Source organism: Giraffa tippelskirchi, chromosome X (assembly GCF_054371585.1).
Source record: "Giraffa tippelskirchi isolate mGirTip1 chromosome X, T2T-mGirTip1v1.2.pri, whole genome shotgun sequence".
Lineage (NCBI taxonomy): Eukaryota > Metazoa > Chordata > Mammalia > Artiodactyla > Giraffidae > Giraffa > Giraffa tippelskirchi.
The window spans coordinates 116,631,315-116,650,543 of record NC_137289.1 but is presented as its reverse complement, the minus strand read 5'-3'; the positions used below and the strand labels follow the sequence as shown (position 1 = coordinate 116,650,543).

At 40.8% G+C, this 19,229-nt stretch overlaps 1 long non-coding RNA gene across 1 annotated transcript in view; it reads left to right on the top strand.

Moving 5' to 3' along the window:
* The window catches only part of LOC145537034 (uncharacterized), a 92,789-nt gene that overhangs the window by 68,892 nt on the left and 4,668 nt on the right, over nt 1-19,229 (top strand). Inside the window, exon 2 of the long non-coding RNA XR_014076140.1 lies at nt 12,291-12,395. This is a non-coding gene — a long non-coding RNA (uncharacterized LOC145537034). The remainder of the gene's footprint in view (nt 1-12,290; nt 12,396-19,229) is intronic.

The window sequence follows — 19,229 nt, the reverse complement described above, 5'->3', positions numbered from 1 at the left end:
TCATGACTTCAGCCTTCTGCCTGTAACATTTGAAACAGGCTGGACATCTAGACCTGTCTAGACCAATCAAATGCACATGTATAGAAAGCTAGACTGGAACTGAGCTAAGGCTTTTTGTGTGTGTGTCTGAGTCATTTTGTTCAGGGGCTGTGAGATAGCTATTTTTCCACCATTTAACTGAGAAACAGAGAACATTCATCTGCAAGGAGGAATGAAGCAGAGATGCAGAGGACCAAGAAGTGAGATGAACATTCCCACTGACTTTCTCAGCCCTGGTTCAAGTCTGTATTTTCCAGTTCCCGAGGTCCAGAATTCAATCTTTTTCTTGTGACCCGAGACACAATTGAAGAACAAAATTTTGGTTTTCCTGAGTTTCCTATGACTTCTGTCACTTGTCTTCAAAGTTTCTAAGTGCTAGAACTGTTACTGAGTCTAAGCTCACCTTGTTTGCCACACGAGAGGCCAGTGAATCTGAGGAACAAAGAGTTGAGGAAAGGAATATGACTTTATTTGGAAAACCAGCTGACCGGGAAGACGGCAGGCTAATGTCTCAAAATAATCATCTTGTTGGGGACTGGATGCCAGGTTCTTTTATGGATCAGAGATGGGGGGAGGTGAGGAAACAAAGTAAAAAGGCCATTTAATCTTGCAAGTATCTCCTAGAATGGCAAGCCTCAGGAATTAGGATGTGTTAATTTCTTCCTTTCTGCCCCCTACAGGTGGACAGAGTTCTGAACAAAGGCACTTTAGCTTAACAGTCAGAGGGGCAGGGTTCCCTGAGGCAGGCCATTAAGTGTGATTATAATAACAAAAGCAACCAAAGATGCAGATCTAGCTTCAGTTCAGTTCAATGGCTCAGCCCTGTCCGACTCTTTGCAACCCCATGAACCGCAGCTCGACAGGCCTCCCTGTCCATCACCAACTCCTGGAGTTCACCCAAACCCGTGTCCATCGAGTCGGTGATGTCATCCAACCATCTCACCCTCTGTCGTCCCCTTCTCCTGCCCTCAGTCTTTCCCAGCATCAGGGTCTTTTCCAATGAGTCAGCTCTCTGCATCAGGTGGCCAAAGTATTGGAGTTTCAGCTTCAGCATCAGTCCTTCCAATGAACACCCAGGACTGATCTCCTTTAGGATGGACTGGTTGGATCTTCTTGCAGTCCAAGGGACTCTCAAGAGTCTTCTCCAACACCACAGTTCAAAAGCATCAGTTCTTCGGTGCTCAGCTTTCTTTGTAGTCCAACTCTCACATCCATATATGACTGATGGAAAAACCATAGCCTTGACTAGACAGACCTTTGTTGACAAAGTAATGTCTCTGCTTTTTAATATGCTGTCTGCTGCTGCTGCTGCTAAGTTGCTTCAGCCGTTTCTGACTGTGCGTGACCCCATAGATGGCAGCCCACCAGGCTCCTCTGTCCCTGGGATTCTCCACTGGGGAGGATTGCCATTTCCTTCTCCAAATATGCTGTCTAGGTTGGTCATAACTTTCCTTCCAAGGAGTAAGTGTCTTTTAATTTCATGGCTGCAGTCACCATCTGCAGTGATGTTGGAGCCCCAAAAAATAAAATCAGCCACTGTTTCCACTGTTTCCCCATCTATTTGCCATGAAGTTATGGGACCAGATGCCATGATCTTAGTTTTCTGAATGTTTAGCTTTAAGCTAACTTTTTCACTCTCCTCTTTCACTTTCATCAAGAGGCTCTTTAGTTCTTCACTTTCTGGCATAAGGGTGTTGTCATCTGCATATCTGAGGTTATTGGTATTTCTCCCAGCAATCTTGCTAGATCTCCTGGCAGATCTAGCTTGGAAGAGTTTAAATCGACTCTTTCTGGTTCCTGAACAAGGCGTCTTCCATTACTTTCCCACTAACTAGTTATGGGACCAAGTAAGATTCTCAAATTCTCTGGGCTCTGGTATTTTCTGAATTTGGTAGATTAAGAACGCAGGATTTGAAATTAGTCCAAACTGACTTCAGATGTAGATTTCACAACTTTTTTGTTTCTGTAAGTTGAGGTAAGTTTCACACTTGAGTGCAGTTTTCTCTACTGCAAGAGGGACAATAGCACCTTAAAATTTCTCTCAGACTTTCCTGAGAAAATAATTATAAAGCAAGTAAGGTCATTCCTATTGTATAGTAAGAATTCAATGAATGGTGACAATTGTCGTTACTAATAGTTCTGTAATTTTTCCTTCCCTCACTCTTTTTCTTCCTTCCTTTCACAAATATTTTGTTTTTCTATGAGCTACATCTGGGGTTGAGGTTAAGCACACATTCCTCTAAAGAACTGGAATTCTCACTGGGAAGACACATTCATAAACAGAGTCACGGTGTCCTGTTCCAGTACGGTGACAGACAGGTGTACGGAGGGCATTCACCCACAAGGCAAGCTGAGGAGAGACGCAGCCCGAATGCAAACAGACCTTTCAGAGACTCACTGCCAATGAAAGGAGTGGAGCGGCACAGGAGGGGTGTGGGCCACAGTGTATCCTGACTTGAAAGCCTGCAGGGCAAGTTCTCTAGGAAGACCTTCTTGAGATCTGGTGATTTCAGCTTAAACCCTGAGGTCAGACATATCTTGATGGTGTCGAGCTCCTGGAAACAATCACAGTCTGGGGGTGGGGGTGGGGGGGTGCTAAGGTCCCTGACTTAACCCTTCTAAGAGTGACACAAGGTTACCATATGGTCAGCAGGCAAATGACCAAATGTTCTCTGATAGGCTTCCTCTAACAGCCTGTAAAACTCTCTTGTTCCAAAGGCAAATGTTTCCTTAATGCGTAACCTATGGCCTTTCTTCCACTGACTGGTGCCCGCTGCCCAACTTCACAGAACTCACTCACACATACCAGCAACAAGGGTTAGAGGAAGACTGATTTCCCTAAAAGCCCGCCTCCAAAAGAAAGTGCTCCACTCCCTCATTCTAGTTAGATCAGCATTGCAGTTTGGTGGCCTTTGAATAAAAGTCAATTGCTTTGGGGGTCTTTTCTAAGTCAGAAGTAGGCTGACAGCTTCTTGGCAAACACGCTGACGTTGCTGCAGCTTTGTGTGGATGGAGACCCACAGGCTCGTCCCCACGAGCAGCCGGGAGTGGCTGTAGCCACTGAGCACACGCGGTGCCCACCTCAGCCTGCAGGTGAGCTCTCTCCAGGAGACAGGAGTGCTCTGTCTGAGAGCAGTGCCCATGTCCTGGGGCAGGGACTTGACAGAGAGGACTTTGTCTTCCACGTAACCAATCTGTTTCCAGAGAGCACCTTGCAGATGATCTCATCCACTCTCACTCAGTGAACTGGCAGGACTTCCTGAGGGTAAATCCTGATAGTGAGTGGGCTGTCTCTGCAGCTTGTATTTCTTCTCAAGGCTCTAGAGGGGAAAGTGGACTTCCCTGAACCTGGGGTTTCCTTCTCCACTGTGCAGACTGCTTCTCTAAGTCGCTTCAGGGTCCTCAGCTCAGATGGAAAGCTCTGCCTGAGTGCTGGGGACTCTGGAGTTACTGGTTTGAGGGACCCGGCATCTTGTTCAGGCTGTGGGAGCCACGCTCTGTGAGGCAGAGTTTCAAAGTTCTTGCCAGCTGCTTCTGGGTGAAGCACAGCTCAGGGAAAATCTGTTCTCTTTCTCTCTCAGAGCTGACTCTGCCAGTTCTGAGTCAAGTGATTCCCTGAAAAGTTATCATTGAGTAAATCCTCGTTTTTGTGGGAGCTGTTTTATTGGAGGGCTGTCGAAAATCTCCTGGCAATGATGTAATGCCTCCAACACTGACAACTCAGCAAAGGCTGTAGTTAAGCTCTGGAATTCAACAGGCAGAAAGACTCTGTCCCGGCCTGTTGCACAGACCCTCCCAGAGTCTTAAGAGACCACCTCATCCTCAGTTTGTTTTATAAAAGAAAATTCTGTACTACAGACTGTGGTCAAGATGTATAAATCAAGATGAAAACAGACACCGAAGCCAACGTTGTGATGACAGTCTAAGGCAATTTAAGTTTATTTCCTCCTTCTTCATCAAGCCCCTTCATTTGAGCCCTTTGAGGAAGGGTGAGGAGTATTAATTACAGGTTAAGACAGCAGCATCTTTTACACATTTCCTTTCTTGTCAAAACAGACACCACATCTCAGAGGTAAGCATTCTCATCTGTAATTGATGGTTCTCATTAATAATACCGTAAATCTGTCACTTTCTACAAAGCATCCCAACATGCATAATCTCATTTGATCTTAACAACAACATTACGAGCAATAAAGTCTATGAAATTTAATTTTGTTTGGTGGCTTCAGTTCCAGGAAGTCTTCAAAAGGAAGGTGGACTTTGACCTTTGTGGGAGGAGGCATGGAGGCTGCATGAGCGCTTTTCCGTGGAAGACTGCATTTCTCCACATCTAAGGGGTACAGCCTTCAATGCTGTGCTGCTGACCCCATGCAGCTGCACAAACCATCCCTTTCTTCCTACCCCTTCATCCTTTCTCATTACAGATGCTCCATGACCCTATCTCTTGCTACTATTACCCTGCCCCCGAGTCTCTTTCCATATGGAAATATGACAGAGAGTTGTGTAGGGTAGTGCCTAGACTGGGGGTCCAGAGGCAAATTCTAACCCTAATTTAACAACGGTTGTATGATGTTTGACTAATTTTATCTTTTAAAAACCAAGGAAAGTGGTTGACATGATGATCTCTTAGGACGCTTCTTTTAGTGTAGGGCGGCTATTCACAGGGTGAGACGGGGTCAGGGAAGCCCAGGGGCTGTTGAGGCACCCAGGGACCTGCAGAAACAGAAGCCTTTACCACACCTGAAGAGGGAGGTGTTCTGACAGCTGGTTGAAGGCTGGAGCTTTGAGGGAAGGGGCCCTGGGCAGAGCTGTAGCTGTGGAGGAGCACCATCACTGCCCAAGCCAGGAGGAGGTGAGAGAAATACACTTATGACCTCACTGTCCTCTGCCCTCCAAGTGCCTGCTGACACCTCCTGGCAGAGGCAGAGTGCTGAGGAGCCCGGAGATGCCCACTGCAGGGCGCAGCTCCCTGGGGCCCAGGGAAGAGCAGAGAGTGGCTCTCAGGAGATCTAGGGGTGGATAGCACATACCCGCTGCCCCCCCAGACCCCAAAGCAGGATTTGGCTGTTCTTTCCGCAGAGGGACAGTTCTAGCTGCCATTCATATGTGTGATTATGCATTCATTTAAACAGCTGTTATTTCTGTCTCCATTTGCACATGTTCTCTGGTAAATCCACCAACAGAATATCCACTTCGCACATCAGCCAGTATCTTTACAATAACAAAAACATTGGTTTTTATTGGGTGACTGGTTGAAATTTACAAACACTGGTTTAGAAGGTAGTACCATATTTTCTTGTAGAGAATAAAGTTTTGTCAGTGACATAGATTTGGTATTCCATCTAAAGTAGATGATATTAGAATAATTACAATTTGGGTAACACATGTTTAATGTTGATGAACTTAAAATGGAGACACACTGAAGCGTTCTGATCTTTACAACTAGCATTAGTTTAGCAAATGAAAGCATGGGGAATAGAAATCCAGAATTTTATTCTTTTGAGAATCAATATATTTTTATACACTGGTGTGTGTGTGTGTATCTGTCTCCTGACTGATGGCTCTTTTTTTTCTTCCAAACAATAGACAAAACATGATCAAATGCCTATGAAGCAAAATACCACATTCAACAGTCTCATAGGGTTTATTTCTTTATTTTGGGCCTAATGGAGCTGCTTGAACGGCATGTTGGAGGATTTTCTGTACCTAAATTATGTCACCACTCACTGTGATTTTCCACTTTGTTACGAACCCAATAATCTGTTGCCATGCTCAGCTTGCTGAAATTCCCGGCAGAGTGCAGAGGGTACAATGAGTCTGAAGTACCACATCAGATCTAACCCGAGGACTGATGTTAAATAAACCTGAGAGTAAATATTAAGTGAGGAAAGATTTACCTTCAAACTCCAGGTTTTAGGATCTGTGCCTTTTAATTTCATCCCATCGATTTCTGAAGTACGAATTTGCTTTATAATGCTAGAACACTTTTTAATCAAGCGTCAAGATGCATGTATCCTTAGCTTGTGCTTTATAAAATCTGACAAATGATACTAGGTGACTCCTGAGGGATCTGCGTGGTATCACAGGACTAGCAGCTCTCTCTGTAGCGGGAGATGAGGACACAGTCGACATTCAGATTTCACATGGTTTCCCCAAGGAGTGCCATGCTCTGAAGAGCCGCACAGCGGCCAAACTGAAAGGTGGGAAATCGACACAAGCACACAGTCCACAAACGCAAACTTGGGGAAGTGAAGAAAAACAAACAACACGTCGAGGCAGACACGATCTCCGGTGAGCAGTGAGAAGAGGAGACCTGAGGCTCATACATCTACTCCTTCTCCACTGTGTCTGCCTCAAGATGCTTTCACTGCAGACCTTGTGAGAGAGGCACGTGGGGGAGTCCGGGGTGTTCACATCCAGGGATACCAAGTCAGTGAGAACAGAGGAGGGAAGAGGGAGATACTCTATTCAAGTCCTGAGTGCTCACCATGCAGTGGGCTGCTGAGATCTGAGTTACTCCCACGGGAGTCAGGATGCTAAGCAGGGGCTTAGGAGGTGTCATCTGGGTGATTCTAGAGTACATGTCCACATTCCCAGATACCCTCAGACACAGAAATGTCCCTCACTCCCACCCCTCATCACCCTCCCCTCTGCCTCTATGAAGTCCCATATTATTGTGCCCCCACCCAGGGGAAGAGCACCTGAAGGTCCTTATTCACATGGCAAGGTGTCAGCCCACATGGGGCCACAGATCAGCAACCCTTCAAATCTGGAGCGTGAATGATGCCGTCGGTGGTGAGACACAACTAGTGCGGCTGGGAGGGAAGAGGGCAGAAGGCAGGGAGGCCGCCGGCAGAACAGGGAGGTGAGGTGTTTCACCTCAGCCTCAGAGCAGTGGGAGAAGGCACCCGACTCTTATGGGAGATGGGGTGTGCAGATAATAAAGGACCCAGAGGAGCTTTCACAGGACGAGTCCCCAAACTCCAAGGGGTACAGCTCTCCCGTGTGGGTGTAACTCCCGGGAGGACAGTCCAGCAATGGGGTCTCTCTGGGGCAGAGCCAGGGCGAGCCACACGTGCCAATTACAGCCTCACCTCTGAGTCAATCTCCTCTCGGGGGTCTTAGCCCTGTGCTCCTTAATGTCCCCTGATTCCTCTTCACTCCTTCACTTTTGTTCTTCTTCCTCCCTTCAGGAGATATTTGGGGATAAACAAACAGGAGGTCTTTGAGGATCTCCCAAGTTCATGTGCTTCAGTGACATCCTGTGTGGCTTGTGTAAAACGACCACGCAGGGCTTGAGCAGCTCACCCCTGAAATGGTCTGTGCTCGTCTAGGATTCAGCCCTGAGGCGGAGTCAGGAGGCAAAGGAGGAGAGAGAAGTGTCCTTTCATGGGATCAGGTGCGTGTGTGTGTGTGTGTGTGTGTGTGTGAATGGAAACGGAAGATCTTTGAACTTCATGTATGTTAACCAGACAGTCTCTTTTCAGGTTAAGATATGCCATATGACCTTTTTTGGGGTCCTTTTTGGTAGAGCAAAAAAGTATTGTAATGTCATTACCATATTTTTAAAAATTGCAACCTATTAAAATTAACAGGTAAGAATGAGGTAATTACTTCATGGAAGTTGCTAAGTGCTGGCATCCATAGTCTTATGAAATGCAGAGCTGTAGAATTGGCTGAGTTGGTATTGCTAATCTTTATATTTACAACTTGGATTTTTAAATGTTAATCTTCACTTGATTTTAAATGCAGTTTCTTTTTCTGCTTATTTATATATTTAATTCTTGAATTAACTTATTATAAACTGAAAGCTACAAATTTCTAATTTAATGTCTGGTTTTACAGATCCCTAACTCTTCATTAACTTCTTGATTTACAAACAATGGACCAAAAGTCCCAGCTGCTGGATGCAAAAACTTGCACAGGATTTACCACTCTAAGATCCCTGCTGTAAATCATTGTCCCATTTACAAATGTTTCCATTACCAAGTGCTTTGGCTGTCTGATTTGGAACACCTTGTCTTTTTACTATTTAATTCTGATTTATCTTTTTAATATATGGCATGCTCTGACAATTTGTTACTACCAAGTGCTGATTTATAAGGGCAGTGTAATAAATTTTATAACATAAATTTTAAAGGCTTTGAATTAGGTACACCAGATTTTTGAAAACTGTATGGCTGAAAAACAATTCTCAGAAGCAAGAAGTAAATTTTACGTCCTGTAAAACAAAACACAGAGTGCTGGCCATAGGATTGTTTGTCTTTTCTTTCCATACTATCTCCCCACCTCCTTCATTAAGATTTTCCTTCTTTAACAGGTACATACAGTTGTTGGCTGGATCTAAGAAGATGTCAAAGGGCAGAGAAATATTAGTATTTGACCTGAACAGATTGATACAATTAGTGTGTACTAAGCCTCTTGCTGAATTTTGGGGGGACTTCATGGTTTTATCTTGGTTCTCTCTTTCGTCTGTGCTTTTCATCTTCTGGAGACACAGTGAGGCACACTGTAAATTAATTTCCCGATTGGGCTCAGGATACCTGCTGGGCGGCCTGGTAACAACAGATCTGTTCAAGTCATTTGTAGTTTCCCTGGCAAAGGGCTGAAGGACTCATGTTTATCAGTTCTATGCTCCTCACCTGCTGGTAACTGAAATGCTGCCCACTGTCAGAAAGACTTGCTCCTATAGGAGATTAGGGCAAGACCTGAGGACATTGAATAAGAATTAGCATTTTAGAATGATGGTATTTGGAAAGTGTTATATACAATAAAGGAAATGAATAATTTTTTTCTTGATTCTGTTGTTGTTGTCTGACTCTTTGTGAGCCCATAAACTGCAGCACACCAGGCTTCCCTGCCCATCACTATCTCCCAGAGTTTGCTCAAACTCACGTCCATTGAGTCAGTGATGTCATCTTACCATCTCATCCTCTGTAGCCCCCTTCTCCTCTTGCCCTCAATCTTTGCCAGCATCAGGGTTTTTTCCAATGAGTTGGCTCTTCGCAGCATGTGGTTAAAGTATTGGAGCTTCAGCTTCAGTATCAGTCCTTCCAATGAATATTCAGAGTTGATTTTCTTTAGGATTGACAGGTTTGATCTCTGCTGTCCAGGGGACTCTCAAGAGTTTTCTCCAGCACCTCAGTTCGAAAGGATCAGTTCTTTGGCACTCAGTCTTTTTTATGGTCTAGCTCTCACATTCATACATGACTATGAACCATAGCTTTGACCAGACAGACCTTTGTTGGCAAAGTGATGTCTCTGTTTTTGAATAGGCTGTCTAGGTTTGTCATAGGTTTTCTTCCAAGGAGCAATTGCCTTTTAATTTTGTGGCTACAGTCACTGTCACAGTGATTTTGGAGCCCAAGAAAAGAAAATCTGTCACTGTTTCCACTTTTTCCCCTTCCATTTGCCATGAAGTGATGGGATCAGATGCCATGATCTTAGTTTTTTGAACGTTGAATTTTAAGCCAGCATTTTCACTTCCTTCTTTCACCCTCATCAAGAGGCTCTTTAGTTCCTTGATTCTATAAAATCTAGTAGATCTGTATCACTGACTTTTTTCCTTAGGTTCATGTGCTTTACCTTTGTACTCTCATTAGAGTAGTGGGGAGTGATATATATTCTTTTTCTTTTTTGGCCGTGCCACATGGCATTGGGCATGTTAGTTCCTGACCAGGAATTGAACCCATGGCCCCATCCAGTAGAAGCACAAAATCTTAGCCACTGGACCACCAGGGAAGTCCCCTATATTCTTACATGGTATCTTTACTACAAAGGTTTTATCTTATCAAATTTCTAAGAACCAAAAACGATCTAAAATGGGCAACTAAAGGCATAGATCTTCATTTGAATGGACGACCAAAGAGTACACAGAAATTGTTACCCTTTAGTCTCTACGTAGCCCTGTGATTTATAGGAATCTGGGAAACTTTTGGCAAGGAGTAATGGTGGGTAGACAATTTACAGTATAGCAGTTGGGTATGACCATACAACATTTATTTTTCATAAAGAAGTTTTTAACAACACAGTTTTTAGAATGAAACAGTCCATATGTTTTTCTTAAAGCTCTCCTTTGGAGCTATCTCTGAATGTGGCATTTTTTAAAATGAATTTTTTATTGAAGCACAGTTGCTTTACAATGTTGTGTTAGTTTCTGCTGTACAGTAAAGTGAATCAGTTATATTGAAATCGATTGGTGTCATTCCAGGGGGGCTCTAAAGAGCTCTGGCAGCCTAGTCCTCTATGTCTCAGTGCAGAGAAGAATTCAACAAGATCAAAGTGGTAGATAAGAAGTGATTTATTAGAATAGGACGTTTGTGAGACTTACAAGCCATTGGATGAGAAATGCCCTGCCCTGAGAACTGACTGGGCTACAGTTTTATAATCAAAGTAAAAGTGGGGAGGGAAGAAGACCTTCTTTGTCTTTCTTGAGTAGACATCATGTTTTCATCATTAGCTCCTCCTTAAGGTTGCGCAAAGGAGTTTTCTTGTCCCTGAGTGGTCAAGCTAGTTCCTCATATTATTGATTTTTATGTGTGCAGAGAGCATGTCCAGGGATCATTAACTTACTAAGTTCACTGGGAAGGATGTGGGGTTCCTACCATCATTGCTTTACTGTTTGGGGGCACGTCTCATGCTTCTGTTGTGTGGTTTTGTTGCTAAGCAAGCCTGCTTGGTTTTGTGGTTAAGCAAACCTGCTTTCTAGAGTACTCGTTAACTTACAGGGATTTCTCATATTTTTCTACTTATAATCCCCTAGTGGGATTAATTAATGAATCACCTATTTTGTCTCTTCATTTTGTTCCTATCAATATATATACATGTATCCACTCTTTTCTTTAGATTCTCTTCCCATTTATGTCACCACAGAGCATTGAGTAGGTGAGCTTGGCATTTAAACAGAAATTGGGCACAATGAGGAACAAAGACAATGTTCTAAAAGTTCAATGTATGGTCTGGGTCCTCCAGGGCAAGTCAAGGAAAGAAGGCAAGATTCAAATGCAAAGTAGTTAATAAACAACATAAGATTTTTACTGGGAGCTCTGGGGTTTCAACTAGGCATGGACAAAGAACAAAGAATGCTGGGGCCAGGAATCCATTAATCACTGCAGCTGCCCCCTGTAGGGCACCCTGAGGAGAATTCAGGATAAAAAAAAGCAAGATACTGGACCTAGATATTAAAGATTCATATCAAAGAAATGATTTCAATAAGCCCAGACTCTTGCATCTTCCCATACATAGAAAAGCACTAAGACCATTAACTTCAGATGTCTGTTTTCGGTGATTAGCATTAATCTTTGATTACTACTTTTTTGTGGGTTTTGTTGTTGTTTTTGTTTGTTCTTGTTTTAGCAAAAACTCCTGTATATCCTGGCTCCTCCCTTACCTCTTTGGACCAGTCCTTCAGAACTGTCTGAGAGACTGTACCCACCGTGGGCTATAGTTCTCAGTAAGTCCACCAAATAAAACATAATTTTCAACTTTTAGGTTGTGCTTTTTTTTTTTTTTAAAGTCAACATAGGTTTCCCTGCTGAGTAGCTTTGTGAGCCTCTGCAAGTCACATCAATCTTTCAGAGTTTTAGTTCCTCCACCTTACCTAGAGAAGATAATGAACAAACATTCATCGAGTGCCTATTTTTTGCCAGGCGCTGTTAAAACTATTGGGGAATGAATGATTAAGCCATAATCAACTTCATGGAATTAAAGTCCAGAAGAAAAGGGAGAAATTTCTGTAATCAATAAGATCACATATGTTAGAAAAGTTTAAATACTGTAGAAGAGAAGAAAAATATTGAAAGTCCATTTTATCCCTGTAGTGCTAGTGATTTTGTGATATGTGTTTATAAATCTATAAGTAATGAACATTGTACATGTTACTGTTACCAATTTCATTTACTTCACACACATGGAAATGACTTTTAGGGTATAGTTATTTCTTTCCGAGTGCCACAATATTTTTGACTAGGTAGTCATCGCATAGAATTGGTGATTTCAAACAGGAACAAGAGGGAAAAATAAAACTGAGTCAAAGAAGAAAATGAAATACAAAGAAAAAGTTATCTAGGAAGGGTTATATTTGTTACTTATTTTATTGCATGCAAGAAAAATGGCAGTGGTGTGCCTTGCTGCTATTTCAATACCAGACTTAATCACAATGGACAAGAAGACTGGTCAAATTGATGTTATAAATTGAAATTTGAATGAATTTGGTGAAATAACAAAACGCTGTTTTTTCCTATTTTAAACAGGTTTTTAGGTGCACTATAGGACCATGCAGTGAAGTCATCAAAGAGTAGCAACTGGCCAAGAAGTGGTGCCCTCTTAAGCAGATCGTGGGATTGAAGATGAGCCATGTAAGTACATCTGTGGGCTTAATGGACCTGTCTTATAGTGGTGCTTCCTCCTCCTCCACTGAAAGTTTTGGAATTGCTTTATCTTCCTGATATTGTCTAGCACAATATTCTTCAGGGTCTTCAGGATCCAATTGTAATGGATTTATCCCCTCAAGCTTGGGCATGTTCCAAATTTGATCACTGCTTTTCTGTGACCACCAGGGGGTTAACCTAATTGTAATATTTCAAAACATAACTCAACTCACTGTCACTAGAACAAATTTTCCAATAACAGATTGATTGAAAGAAAAACCAGCTATTCACTTTAAAAATAGGAAACTTCCAGATAAAAATAAAATAAAATGGTTTTATAAAATTCTTCCAGACCATTCTTTAATTAAGACCAAAATTACATACGGGCATTTAAAGTACTCATTTCCCTCATATCCAATATTATCATTCTGCTTTTTTTCTGCATTCAATGCATTTATTAGACATGAGAGCTTTGAATATAATCATGCAAATGTAAGCATCAAAACATAATTACCAAAATGATAAGAAAGAAAAAAAAAAAACAATTCAGCAAGCAGATGACCTCTTTGAAAAAAAGAAACAATAGTAGCTAATAAAGCTGCCAAGTGGATATGAGAAATTCACTGCTTTCTGAAAATCTAAGAAGAGAAAGGGCATTTTTAATTATTCATTACACTGATGCTCAGGAAAAAATAAATTAAAGGCATCTCATTTTATGAGAATTTAATTCAATTTATATGCTGTCCTTCTCTACTACCTTTCCCATGAGGCCTGTTTAACTATACATCTATGTGAAAAATAGCAGCTTTCTCCCTCCCATTAGTGTTTCCTCCTGCCACAGACATATTCCCCATGCCTGGGCTAGTGACATCAAACTCATTTCAATTCAGGGGCACGGCTCTTGTTGTGAAAGACAAACATACACAGAATGATGTCCACCTTCGGACAAGATGCTGGTGGCACAGACAGGTGCTTGAGTTTGGATGCATCCTGTATAACATTATAGTAAATGAATTGAGTGGATTCATGGAAAGGATGTATATTTGTTAAATGCATGAATGATACAGAAATGGGAGGGTCAGAGGATATAATAGATGAGAGAATCAAGTGTCAAAAAGATCTTGACAGTTGGAAATATAAGCTAAAATTAGCAAGATAATGCATTTTTATCTAGCAAGGATATCTAGGAAATTCTTGACTCAGGATGAAAAAAAAAATCAATTGTATATATTATTAATTGCATATATAATATAAACAGGTTGGGGAAACCTTGATATGTGGTAGATTATGTTAAAGCAACAACAACAACAACCACAGCAGTGTCACAAAAGGAACCTGAAGTTTTAGTTGACTTGAAGTTCAATATGAGTCCCTAGTTGCAAGTCCACTACCATGAAACTCAATTCTGGAAAATGTGATGAAGCTATATAGCAAGTTTGACTTTAGGGGATGAAATACATCCTAGAAGTGCTTCAGTAGGAAGTTCTATTCCTTATTTGAGTCAGGGGAAGCCAGAATAGCAACGGAAGTTCTGATTATATCTTTTACATAGCTTCCTCGTTTATTGAAATGCCTCACTTTGCTCATTTAAACTTGGAACTAATAATAGTCTGCTTCCAGGATTTATGTAGAGACACATTTGATAAATAGGAGAAAATTGCATTAAAACCAAAAATACCTATGCAATGATCATTTTAAACCATGCCTTTACATAGGTTTATCCTTAGTAGGGACACATAGGTATTTTAATGCACATAGGGAAACAGTATTTGGACACTCTCATATACTGTTGGAAGAATATAAATTGATATAGGCAACTCATACATATTCTTCAAATTTTTCAGTGCACATGTTTTTGATCAAATAATTCAATTTCTATTAAAATTTTCTATAGAAATACTCAGATGTGTACAAAGATATACGTATAAAGGTATTTTTCCCAGCATTTTTTGTAATAGTAAGACATTGAGAAGTATCTAAAAGTTCATACATAGGGAAATGGCTTACAACTTTTAATAAATCATGGTATATAAATACTATGGAATATTGTGTAGTTGCTAAAAAGAATGAGGCATACTGACAAGGAAGAATGTCCATGAAAAAAGCATGTCACAAATATATTAAAATTGATCCTATGTATGCAAAAAGTAACTTTTATGAGTATGAAGAATCCACATAATATGTATGTGTATGTGTACATACAGACAGACATACATCTATATGGGAGACAATTATCCATGGATTTCTTATATTTGTACATCTTGTATTAGCTTTTGTTTTGGACTACCTTTTAAGGCTGTTGTTTAGCCAACAGCCTTGGAGGATAGAAACAGTGTCTCCCTCTGGGACAGAAGGCAGAGGGCAGAATATTTTAACTGTCAGAATGAAACACATAATGTCTCCCTCAAGAGTAAATGTTGGGCAGGTTCACTAGATACCATCTTTAAAATATTATGGTTTCCTAAAGTCAGGGTTCCTCATGCATTCACATGTTACCTTTTGCTGCCTCTTTGAGTATGTGTGTAGAGAGGGAATAGTGACAAAATTTTCCACTTGAGGTGAAAAACAGATGAAACCCTATAATTCCAACTACTTCATGAACAATTATTGCATTGACTTTACTTGTTTATGTCCAGAGGACAAAGCTTTTATAGAAGAAATCATTGAGAGGAAGTTACAAAGAAGAGAGATAAAATTTGGGTTACTAAAAGGAGAAATTCTCAAATGTTAAATGAAATAAATAGGTAACTTCCCCATTAAAAAGTCACTATTGCTCGCATTAACTCATGGTGTCTTTTCCGCATTATACTTTCTTCAATAAAAAAGAACTGTCATGATCTTCATCTGATGAGTCAGTCCCTGACTGAATTTAGTGTTCTGAGCATGTAAAGGATCTGTTCAAAAGAACCTGATCTTTTCTCTCCTTTTCCCACTCTCCGTCTCCACTCATATGGTTTGGCCTTATCTGGGTGGCTCTGTCTTTTTTCTCTTGTTCGAGTGTCCATTCTTCTTTATAGAAGTGAGGCCAGGATTTAACATGAAAACTGGGTGCTGCCTTTCGTCTAACTGAAATAAGAAATAAAAACTTTTGATTGTGGAGCTATAGAATCCAGACAACCACTCAGCCTGCTTTGATTCTGGGCTCTAATTATCTCTACTCCAGACCAAAGGAAGATGGAGCCTGATAAGTGGTCTAGATCATCTTGTAGAAGTGCTCTTCTCTGAGGTTTGCGGCCAAAGCCCCACTGAATAATAAAAGATTTATTTTCCATGCCTCTATGTATCTTCCTTGGGAAGGTGATAGGGAAGATCTTGATGGGCTAGCTAGGTAGGATTGAAGCAATTCTGGGACCCTGGTCCAGCACCACTCTAATACCACTCCCTAATGTGACCCCTATCATTTCTGTTCCCAACAAATAGTGACAGGGATATTGATGAGGAGGATCTTCTGTTGGGCCAGAGAGGTTAGAGTAGTGGCCTTGTACAAAATCTCTATAAAGTTTTCCATTTATATAAGAATTTTTTGTATTATCTTCACAAATTACAGATATTAGTGATATTAAGGTTATAAAATGGAGGGAGGGAAAAATTTAAATGCTTATCTATTAAAAACATTGCACCTTAAAATGTTTTTTGTTATTCTCAATTTTTCACAAGGCAAATTACAAATGAATTCTATGTGTAGAGGAAGTCTGAGAAGATAAATATCAGACAAATCTCAAATATGTTTCAAAATCATTTTGTGAAAAGGATGGAAGCCTAATGCCCAGAGCCCTAAACAATACATTAATTCATCTCCCTTCTGTGATTTTCCCTTCTTTCCTTTTCCCATGTAAAAAGCAGCCACAATGTCTGAATATTTCTTCGAGTAATTTTACTGGCGTTTTCTAACCTTTACCATTGCATCTTTATCTTCCTTTTGGGCCTGTTGCCATTTTAAAGAGACATCATGCTATCAAAATCTCCAGACAGGAAAGATGGGGGCTGGCCTGTTCTACTCAAGCAATGCTAATAAAATTTGCATCCCTTTTGTTAACCCTTTGGAAATGCCAACCAGCGATTTACAACTCCTCACCCCTGCAGGGCCTTTGTAAAGGAATCACCCAGGTGGTATGAAACAGCCCTGATCCATGCAGGATGCAGGGCTCTGGGCAGCAGGAATGTTTTGCAGGCTTGGTGAACTCAAGCCAAGGTGTGGCCCACCCATGAATAAAGCGATAAAGGGAAGAAGAGTGGAGCTTACCTTGAAGCCTGTATCCTAGACTCACTGAGGGTGAAACTATGCAAAGGAATGGTATCCTGAATTTATGGAAAATCATGTTTAATTGGAACTGAATAAATAACTTATCAAATCAATATAGGAAACAAAAAATAGGATCACAGACATACACATATGAACACATATTATGCATATTAAATATATGCACACATTCTTTCTTTTTAAAGGCAGTTTTCAAAACATAACATATTTTAGAGAAAAAAATCAGTAAACTTTTTCTAAAAAGGGCCAGATATGTTTTCAGTTTTGCAGGTTATATTGTCTCCATCTAAACTATTCATTTTTATTTGTGTAGCTCGAAAGCAGCCATAGACAATATGTGAATAAATGTATGTCTGGGTTCGAATAACGTTTTTTACTTATTAAATATTGCAATTTTCATGTCATCAGATATTATTCTCCTTTTCATTTTGTTCAACCACTTGAAAATGTAAGAGCCATTTCTAGCTGGCAGACTGTACATAAAGTAAGTGGTGAGTTGGATTTGGCCCACAGGTCATAGTCTGCTGATCCCCGCTTTAAGAGGGTTAAGGTCCATGAGATAAAATAAAATTTTATGGTATTTACAATTTGAAAGTATCTTACATCTGAGGACATCTCCTAATACTTGGCACTAACCACTCATCTAATGGATGTGGCTGTTTTTAATGTGCTAAAGTAATCACAAGTTAGCTCTGTATCCTTTACATCTCCTCTGTAGTTAAACAACTTATTTATCATCTTCTGCCAAGTTACCAACAATTTTAACTGTGTTTTTAAACTATTCTGCACCAGAGAGCCAGCACCTCTATTTGAAATTTAATAATATGTATTGAAAATATCCATGCAATAAATGGTTATCAAATCTAAATTACTGGGGATTCCCTGGCTGTCCAGTGGTTAGGACTCTGAGCTCTTACTGCTGAGGGCCCAGGTTTTACTTGTGGTTGGGGAACTAAAATCCCACAAACCACGGGGTGCAGCCAACAACAACAAAAAAATCTGAATACTAAATAAAGCTAAAAACAAAACCAAATCATGTTCTTATCATATACATGTCATCACACTCGACCTTCCATTTGCTGAAGTATTCTATTTAACTACATATCTTCAGCCAAAATTTTCTTCTCTATAACTATCTCATTGTTAGAGTTTTAAAGTGAAAACAAATATTGTGAGAAACTTAGTTCAGTTCAGTCGCTCAGTCGTGTCCAACTCTTTGCGACCCCAAGGACCACAGCACATCAGGCCTCCCCGTCGATCATTAGCTCCCAGAGTTTACTCAAACTCATGTCCATTGAGTCAGTGATGCTATGCAACCATCTCATCCTCTGTCATCCCCTTCTCCTCCCACCTTCAATCTTTTCCAGCATCAGGGTCTTTTCCAATGAATCAATTCTTCACAGCAAGTGGCGAAAGTATTGGAGTTTCAGCTTCCAATGAATATTCAGGACTGATTTCCTTTAGGATGGACTGGTTTGATCTCCTTGCAGTCCAAGGGACTCTCAAGAGTCTTCTCCAACACCACAGTTCAAAAGCATCAATTCTTCGACGCTCAGCTTTCTTTATAGTCCAACTCTCAAATCCATACATGACTACGGGAAAAACCAGAGCTTTGACTAGACAGACTTTTGTTGGCAAAGCAATGTCTCTGCTTTGAAATAAGCTGTCTAGGTTGGTCATAACCTTTCTTCCAAGAAGTAAGCGTCTTTTAATTTCATGGCTGCAACTATGGAGAACAGTGTGGAGATTCCTTAAAAAACTGGGACTAGAACTGCCATATGACCCAGCAATCCCACTGCTGGGCATACACACTGAGGAAACCAGAATTGAAAGAGACACGTGTACCCCAATGTTCATCGCAGCACTGTTTATAATAGCCAGGACATGGAAGCAACCTAGATGTCCATCAGCAGATGAATGGATAAGGAAGCTGTAGTACATATACACAATTGAATATTACTCAGCCATTAAAAAGAATACATTTGGATCAGTTCTATTGAGATGGATGAAACTGGAGCCCATTATACAGAGTGAAGTAAGCCAGAAAGAAAACACCAATACAGTATACTAATGCATATATATGGAATTTGAAAGATGGTAATGATAACCCTATATGCGAGACAGAATAAGAGACACAGATGCATAGAACAGTCTTATGGACTTTGAGGGAGAAGGTGAGGGTGGGACGTTCTGAGAGAACAGCATTGAAACATGTATATTATTATATATGAAGCAGAACACCATTCCAGGTTCGATGTATGAGACAAATGCTCAGGGCTGGGGCAATGGGATGACCCAGAGGGATGGGATTGGGAGGGAGGTGGGAGGGGGTTTCAGGATGGGGAACACATGTAAACCCATGGCTGATTCATGTCAGTGTATGGCAAAAACCACTACAATATTGTAAAGTAATTAGCCCCCAACTAAAATAAATAAATTAAAAAAAAATAATTTCATGGCTGCAACCACCATCTGCAGTGATTTAGGAGCCCCCAAAAATAAAGTCTCTCACTGTTTCCATTGTTTCTCTTTTTATTTGCCATGAAGTGATGGGACCAGAT